Source organism: Pan troglodytes, chromosome 2, assembly GCF_028858775.2.
Source record: "Pan troglodytes isolate AG18354 chromosome 2, NHGRI_mPanTro3-v2.0_pri, whole genome shotgun sequence".
In the NCBI taxonomy this organism is placed as follows: Eukaryota; Metazoa; Chordata; class Mammalia; order Primates; family Hominidae; genus Pan; species Pan troglodytes.
In genome coordinates, this window is record NC_086015.1 from 80,383,437 (window position 1) to 80,391,403 (window position 7,967).

Below are 7,967 nucleotides of genomic sequence, written 5' to 3' on the forward strand. Positions count from 1 at the left end.
ATACAATTGTGAGCAAAGCGGGCATGGTCGTGGCTCACTGAATTTACAACTTAGTAATAAATAAGTAAATTAACAAGATAATTGAAAACAGTTTAATTGTAAAGAGTGCTGTGTATAAAAAAAAAACAGAGAGCCAAGGAAGCAAGGTATGTGCTTTGTATAAAAGAACCGAGAGGCAAGAAAACGTGTAACAGGGAAACAGGTCCTGTCCAGAAAGCCGGTAATCGTCACAGAGTTAATATTAATTTGGGCTACCATGGAGGAAAGATGTGATGAGATTACTTCTCAAAGGAATTATTATTGTTTTAGTATTACATTGGATATAGGTATAATGTTAATCAATATTATCATCATAGTTGTGAAAAAAATTGAGATAACAACTAGGTTTCCATCTTGCAACACTATACAGACAGCAGTGCCAACCTTTATGAGAAGGGACAATGGAGCAAGTTCAAGCTGGGAGGGGACGATAACACTTTTAGATATAAAAACATTGAATTTGCAACACTAAAAGGGAGATGTCAAATATAAAGTATTCAGAACTCAGGAGAGGTCTAAGCTGGAGATGTACATTTTGGAGTCATGATTTTAAAGTGGTAACGGAAGCCATGAAGACAGGTGAGATTATGTAGTTATTTATTTATTTATTTTTTATACTTGAAGTTCTGGGGTACATGTGCACAATGTGCAGGTTTGTCACATACGTATACATGTGCCATGTTGGTGTGCTGCACCCATTAACTCGTCATTTACATGAGGTATATCTCCTAATGCTATCCCTCCCCCCTCCCCCCACCCCACCTACCCCACAAGAGGCCCTGGGGTGTGATGTTCCCCTTCCTGTGTCCAAGTGTTCCCATTGTACCCCGGGGTGTGATGTTCCCCTTCCTGTGTCCCTGTGTTCCCATTGTACCCCAGGGTGTGATGTTCCCCTTCCTGTGTCCATGTTTTCCCATTGTACCCCGGGGTGTGATGTTCCCCTTCCTGTGTCCAAGTGTTCCCATTGTACCCCAGGGTGTGATGTTCCCCTTCCTGTGTCCAAGTGTTCCCATTGTACCCCGGGGTGTGATGTTCCCCTTCCTGTGTCCATGTGTTCCCATTGTACCCCGGGGTGTGATGTTCCCCTTCCTGTGTCCATGTGTTCCCATTGTAGTTCTTTTAAGTCTGGAGCTGCATCGTTTAATGTAGGAAACACTACCACACGAGGCTACTAAGCCCTTGAGATGTGGCTAGTTTGAATCTGAAATCACATCAGATTTTGAAGACTTGCGTGGAAACAAAGAATGTAAAACATCTCAGTAATACATATATTGGTTGCATTTTGAAGGATAACATTTGGATATACTGGACTATTAATCTTATTAGTTTCTTTTTATATTTTTGATGTAGCTACTAGAACATGTAAAATTTCGAAGGACATTTGTGACTATACTTCTATTGGATACCAGGGTTATAGTGAGAAAAAATAATACCTGTACTTGAACTTTGATAAAATCAATATTTAACAGCTTGGTAGAGAATTATTATCTCCAAAATCATTATTTAAGAGCAGTCAAAGTAGTAACAGAAAAATCATACTCACTTGGAGGCAAAGAAAAGAGTATGTTTCAAGATAAAATGTTCTACAGTAAGGAATTCTCAGAGGTCAAGAAAGACACAGATTGAAAAGTGTGCATTGGATTTAGTGATTATGAATACTTTTGAAGATAGTAACATTTATTTTGGTAGAAGGAATGAGAGAAAACCAGCTTTTCAATGTTGATGAATGAACTGAGCGTCAATATTTGGAGATTAAGAGTGTAGACAAATCTCTACAATTTGGCTATAAAGAGGAAATGAGATGAAGGAATATGTTTTAATACAAAGAGACCTGACTTTTTTTTTTTTGAGATGGAGTCTCACTCTGTCGCCCAGGCTGGTGTGCAGTGGTGCGATCTCGGCTCACTGCAAGCTCTGCCTCCCGGGTTCACGCCGTTCTCCTGCCTCAGCCTCCCAAGTAGCTGGGACTGCAGGCGCCGCCACCATGCCTGGATAATTTTTTGCATTTTTAGTAGAGTCGGGGTTTCACCATGTTAGCCAGGATGGTCTCGATCTCCTGTCCTCATGATCCGCCCGCCTCGGCCTCCCAAAGTGCTGGGATTACAGGCATGAGCCACCACGCCCGGCCAGACCTGACCATGTTTAAAAGCCAAGAGAGTTATCCAGAAAAGAAGGGAAGTTTCCAGGTACAGGAGAAAGTCGAGGTAATGAATGATTTATAGTTTCTGGGAAGCACAGTAGCAGAGTCCTCCTACCAGAGCACTCGCCACATTTTAAATAACTGTGCTTTCTTGTCTATGTATATCATTAGATTATAATGAGGAAAAGAAGATAGGAGCTGTTTCTTCTCCTTTGCCTCGACACCTACTCTGAAGTGTTCTGTACTTAGTATAGTTTTAAAATAGGTTTCTAACTGAAGAAAACAGAGGTGTTACATGTAGTTGGAGTTTGCAACGCACCCTCTGCTCACAATACACAGCTCTTAAATGTGAAATGTTTGTTAATGAAGAGATTAGAATTATTCTTCGTAATGCTCAGTGGCAAAGAAAGGGGAGAGGACCGTTATCATTATGTTTTTATACTGATTACGTTTACAGACTGTCCACTTACATACTGGACCACAGACACCTGTGGATACTGGGAGCTGGGAAGCTTAGGAGAAAGGGTCAAGAAAAAGGTCCATTTGAAAAGGTTACTTAAAAAGAGGTGAACAAATCTCAAACCACGTTTCCTTTGCAGGCCATCAAATCTACGCAGGTGTTGTACTGCGTTTCTTGATGTCCATTATCACTTTATTCTAGGCTCCGGCTAGGTGAAGTCATTTTGTCCCTTTCCATTTTGAAAATGACTCCTGGTGGGGCTGCTGCTGTTGACGCAGTGCTTATGCCGAAGTTGATTTCCAGGACATACGAGCCCCAGTGAACATAAAAAACCATCTCAGGTTTGAGAGGGACTTGATGGTTGGGCTTTTCTCATTTTTCCCCTTCCCTTGGTGCATGTTTCACTTTCCCTGTAAGGTATCTTCTCTACTGGCCTTAGACATGAGAGGAATATACGACGTCCAGAGAACTGTCTTTTCTGAACCCTGGTCTCATTAGCTTATAGGCCAGTGTGTTCATTATTTCCTAGAAAACAAATCTGGAGAAAATATACAACTTCTAGAGACACCACATTTTAAAAAGATAACATTTAATGAACACTTAAATCTTTCATACAGTGATTTAAACCTTTTAGCTTTAGCAAATCTAAATAACTTAGTAACTATAAGCTGGAGATCTAGAGTCAAAGTACTGAAGCCAGAAAGCTGTTTTACTTACATAACACCAAGAATAGCAAAGCCAGTGATCTTAGGAAGTAGGTTGAAGGCATTAAAATGTTATTTTAAAACTATAAAGGAAAGAAGAGGGTGGTAGATAGTATACAGACTTGAGACTTGGCCTCAAATACCCTTGAAATAAGCAACTGTGGCTTTGTCAAGTTAAACCTCCCTTGGTCTCAATTTCCTCCTATGGAAAGTTAATTGGTTGGATTAATTGTCAATAATGTCATTCATAGCCATAAAATGATGGAATTTCTAATGAATTCCAATCAACATCTTTCATGCTTAAAATAATCATCTTAGCAAGTAGGCTACTAAAGAGTAAATGATGAATATGTAAGTGGAAAAGGACACTATCACACATTTTCAGTGAAATTTTTATGAGAGAAATCTCTTTAAATTTCCTTTTAAAACATTTCTAGCGAGTATGATGGAGGGCTAATTAGATGTTAATTGTTCATGTCTACTGATTAGGAAACTTAGGAAGTGTTTTAGAGCAGTGACTTAATAAGGAATGACACTTGAATCTTACCCATAATTAGCTTATTAAATTTGGCTGCAGTTTGAATCTGTACTATGGGAATGATTTAAAGAGATTAATCTTTTTCAAGGACCAAGTAAGTGCTGATAAGTTACCCAAGAACACCTTCCAAACTGAAGGAGACAATGATGACTTTGATTCTCTATGATTTATTTATATGTTTGCCAGGGTAAAGGGAAAAGCAAGAGACCTAGCCTTTAGGTGGGTCATAAGCTCTCAGTATCAGCTTTCAAATGGTTACACAGGTAACACCCTTGTGCTTCTTTTAATGGGAAAAAATTCATGGTACCAAACAATGAAAAATCAATTTTTTCAGCCTGTACTTAGAAAAAAAAACACTATTCTGTTCTTTATAAAAAATTGTTGGATATAAATCCCCCTATCACCCAAATTGACAGTGCTCTGCCAACAGCAGAGGAAACAGAATTAAGCAAGAATTGCACACCTTCTATAAAGAAAATAACAAAAATATTTTCAAGAATAATGTAACAAATTCTTGTATACCTAATATCCAGCTTAAGAAATGGAACATGTTGAACTGTAGTAAGACTTCTGTTTAGCCTGAGGCTTGTAGCATATTATTCTCAAGCATATCTATGCTTTTACTACATGTATCTGTATCCCTAGATGATATATTTATATTTCTTCATTGTTGGAATTTGATACAGCTTAATAAAAACATTTTCCCTGCTTGAATTCAGAACCAATGGAAAGGTTGACTAAGAAGTCAGGTAGATACAGATATCTTGATACCTGGCTTACAGGGTGAGGAGTCTTTGTGCAGCAACAATATACTTATGAGTTCTGAACTGTAGAAATAGAGTAACCTACACGTTCATTAGAAGGAGAGAACACTTGCAGACCTTCCCATGGGGAGTAAAATGGTATTGCCTATAAGAGCAAACCAGAATGTGTCTCTGTGAGGGCAGCTGAGTCCAATAAGGAGAAGGAATATGGATCAAAGGATTTTCAGCAACCAAAAAAAAAGACACAGGTAACACCAGGGAAATTCCTTTGTTCATAATTAACAAAGATTATCACCTACTTCCAATAGGGTGGAAGGAAAAGTTATTTCATAATACCACTGTACAATGGTTTCAGTTATTACATTAAATTTATGTCTTTACAGTTCTAGTAATGTATACACCATTTCATTTCAGGTTAGAGGTTCAGTATTCTGTGCCACTTTTAGAAATGTCTAAGTTAAATGATCTCTCGAGATAATGTTATGTTATGGATTAGTGAACTAAGTGGGCCCTGTTTGACTGGTAGAGACGATATTCTTTTACATAGAGTTGGAAAAGGCAAACATGTAGAGCTGCTGACAAAATTCTGTCATATGTGGCTTATTTTTGTCTGGCTGTGCTGTATATTCCAGTTGGATAACCCAGAGTGAAGCATGTTTTTTACCTGCAACAGAAGCAATTTTACAAACATAAAAGCAAAATAATCTCAATCTGCGTGATATTATATATTTGAACATTCATTCAAAGTAAGAACATATATACACATATAGGTTGATAAACGCACTGTGCATTAATTCAAAAATAAGAAAATATACATGTATATATAGTCCCAAATTTTGCATTACTACATAACTTTTACATATTTGCTTGGACTTGAATAGAACGTCTTGTCTTTCCCACTATTTTCATGACACTCATAGTTTTATTTGGTTGTTGAAGGGTTTTGAGCCATGGATTATGTACCTTCAGAGACCAGATAAATTTACTCTCTTCCATGGCCTCAAATAATACTTTAAACTTGAAAACCCATTTTCAAATTATGAATTGAATGAGAGAAGGCAAGATGAGCCAAACAATTCCATAAGCACTTGAGGAAAACAGAAGAGCATTTACATTTTGGAAAAAGGTTATTAGGACAATAATACAGTTATTAATTATTTGTAATGATATTTGATTTATTTATAATGGAAGGGTAATACCACAGCCCTTTTCTGTCTGATGAATAGGGAAAATGTTAAGGGGCTTACTAGGCTGCGTGCATAATTCTTCCCTTGTTTGCCACCACAAGGGGTACTCTTGATGCTGTTTGAAAGCAATCCTTGAGTGTGGTATCTGAATATCATCCAGTAAGATATCTTCTTTGTGTAGGTGTAGATATATCTCTGTATATATTCATCACTGTAAGACAAAATAGGTAATGGAATTAATAAAAAATAAAGCTGAAATATTAGTCAATGGAAAACTTTCTGCATCACATTTGTATAGCTTTCATAAACATTCTCATTTGAAGCTCACAATAAAATGAGAAGATGTTATCTCCAGTTTAGAGGAAGAAACTGGCAGGTATTTGTTCAAGTTGAGGTAGTTATTGTTACTACTCCATCACAGAGATGAACAAGCTAAGGCACAGAGACTTAGGTTATTTACTCAAGGTCACATAGTAAAGTGAATGGAAAGTTAATTATGAGCCTGGGTGTCCAAACTTTGGAGCCTGTGTGTGTCACCTCTAGACCGTACCATAGGGCCAATGGGAAGGCAAACTTCATCCAGGTCAAAATATATTTACCATATTATTCAAAATATACTCTAGAACAACTCTCAGAGAACCAAATCCATTGACTTGTCTCCTTAGCATTTTATTTTCTGAATCATGTGATGCCTTTGGACAAATTCTCTTTTTAAAACTCCTTTTTTTAACTTCATGTGGGTGAAAATAATGTTACATTTGCATAGCATTTTTCCCTTCCTTTGCATACGCTATTTTATTTTATGTATAGAGTTTGAGTTGTGTTGGAAAAGGCTTGTGATTACTATTGTGGAAATAAAGAAATTAAGGTACAGACATGTTCAAAGACACAGTTACACAATTATGCTCAAAATTACACAGTTGAAGTGCATAAATCACATCTGAAATCCCTATTTTATGATACCTGGTCACTAACGGTTTCTGTTACAAAATGTTTCCTCTTTATATTTTTCTTATTTTTCCCACATGAATGAATTAGAAACTCAAAGTTAATATTTGTTTTACTCATATTATACCAACTCTAAATTTCTTAATTATAATTGAATTTCACTGAGATTGAGTTATGAGTAATTGTTGCCATTTTATGTGAAGGCATATTAGCTGTTTGTACTGTTCAGAAATGTATAGGTAACCACCACAAAATCAGGATAAATTATAATGCATTTTAGGATGTGGTACCTGTATTATATTAGAAAGAATAGCATACTCTTTTTATTAGATGCTCTATCTACGTGTGTAATACTAGCAATGTATAATTTATTTCTCAATCTTTCTGACTTTGTAACAGCCTACTGCCATCTACTGGGTTGTGTTCGGAACTGCTATGCTAATCATCTTCCTGCGCATGAGTTTAGGATCTGATAGTTTGACGTTGAAATTTTTAGTGATTTTTAAACTTTTTGCTCATCTTATAAATTCTGAAAGTTTTTAATGAAAGATTGGTTTAGTTGTTCTTATTTAGCATCATTTCTAATTTCATGGCATAGAAAAATTGGAATTCAAATCTCACCAATAAATTACATTGAATATCATCACGGTAACTCTTATATTCATATCAACAAATCTCACCAATAAATTACATTGAATATCATCACTGTGACTCTTATATTCATATCAACTATTTTTTGTTTTATTTAGGTCCTAGAATTTATTCTATAAAGATTTTGTCCAAATTTTTTATCCATCTTTGTTTTGAATTATATCTATACTATGGATACTTTTCCCATTAAAAGTGGGACGTGTAAGGTCTTAAAGTAGCCCAAATTTTCCTCAATTCTTCATAGTTAATGAAGAAGTGAGAATAATATCTGACATTACTATATTCAAAAATAAGTATAATTACAAATAGTTTTTTTAAGTAATTCATTGAACACAAATTACTATGTATTACCAAATTCTGTTGATAGAATTTAACTTAATTAGAATTTTGTTTTTATTTATATTTTTAAATTAAGTATTATTTTGATTGTAAAATAGGATAGAAGTCTAATGAGGTTACATAGAGATATGTATTTTATTGATTTTAGTTATTAATTTATCAATTATTAAAATGTAATTTTATTAGATTACTATTAA

General features: G+C 35.6%; 1 protein-coding gene across 8 annotated transcripts in view; it reads left to right on the forward strand.

Moving 5' to 3' along the window:
• ROBO2 (roundabout guidance receptor 2) overlaps positions 1–7,967 on the forward strand; it is a 1,748,072-nt gene that overhangs the window by 194,133 nt on the left and 1,545,972 nt on the right. The gene's annotated exons all lie outside the window — the stretch shown is intronic.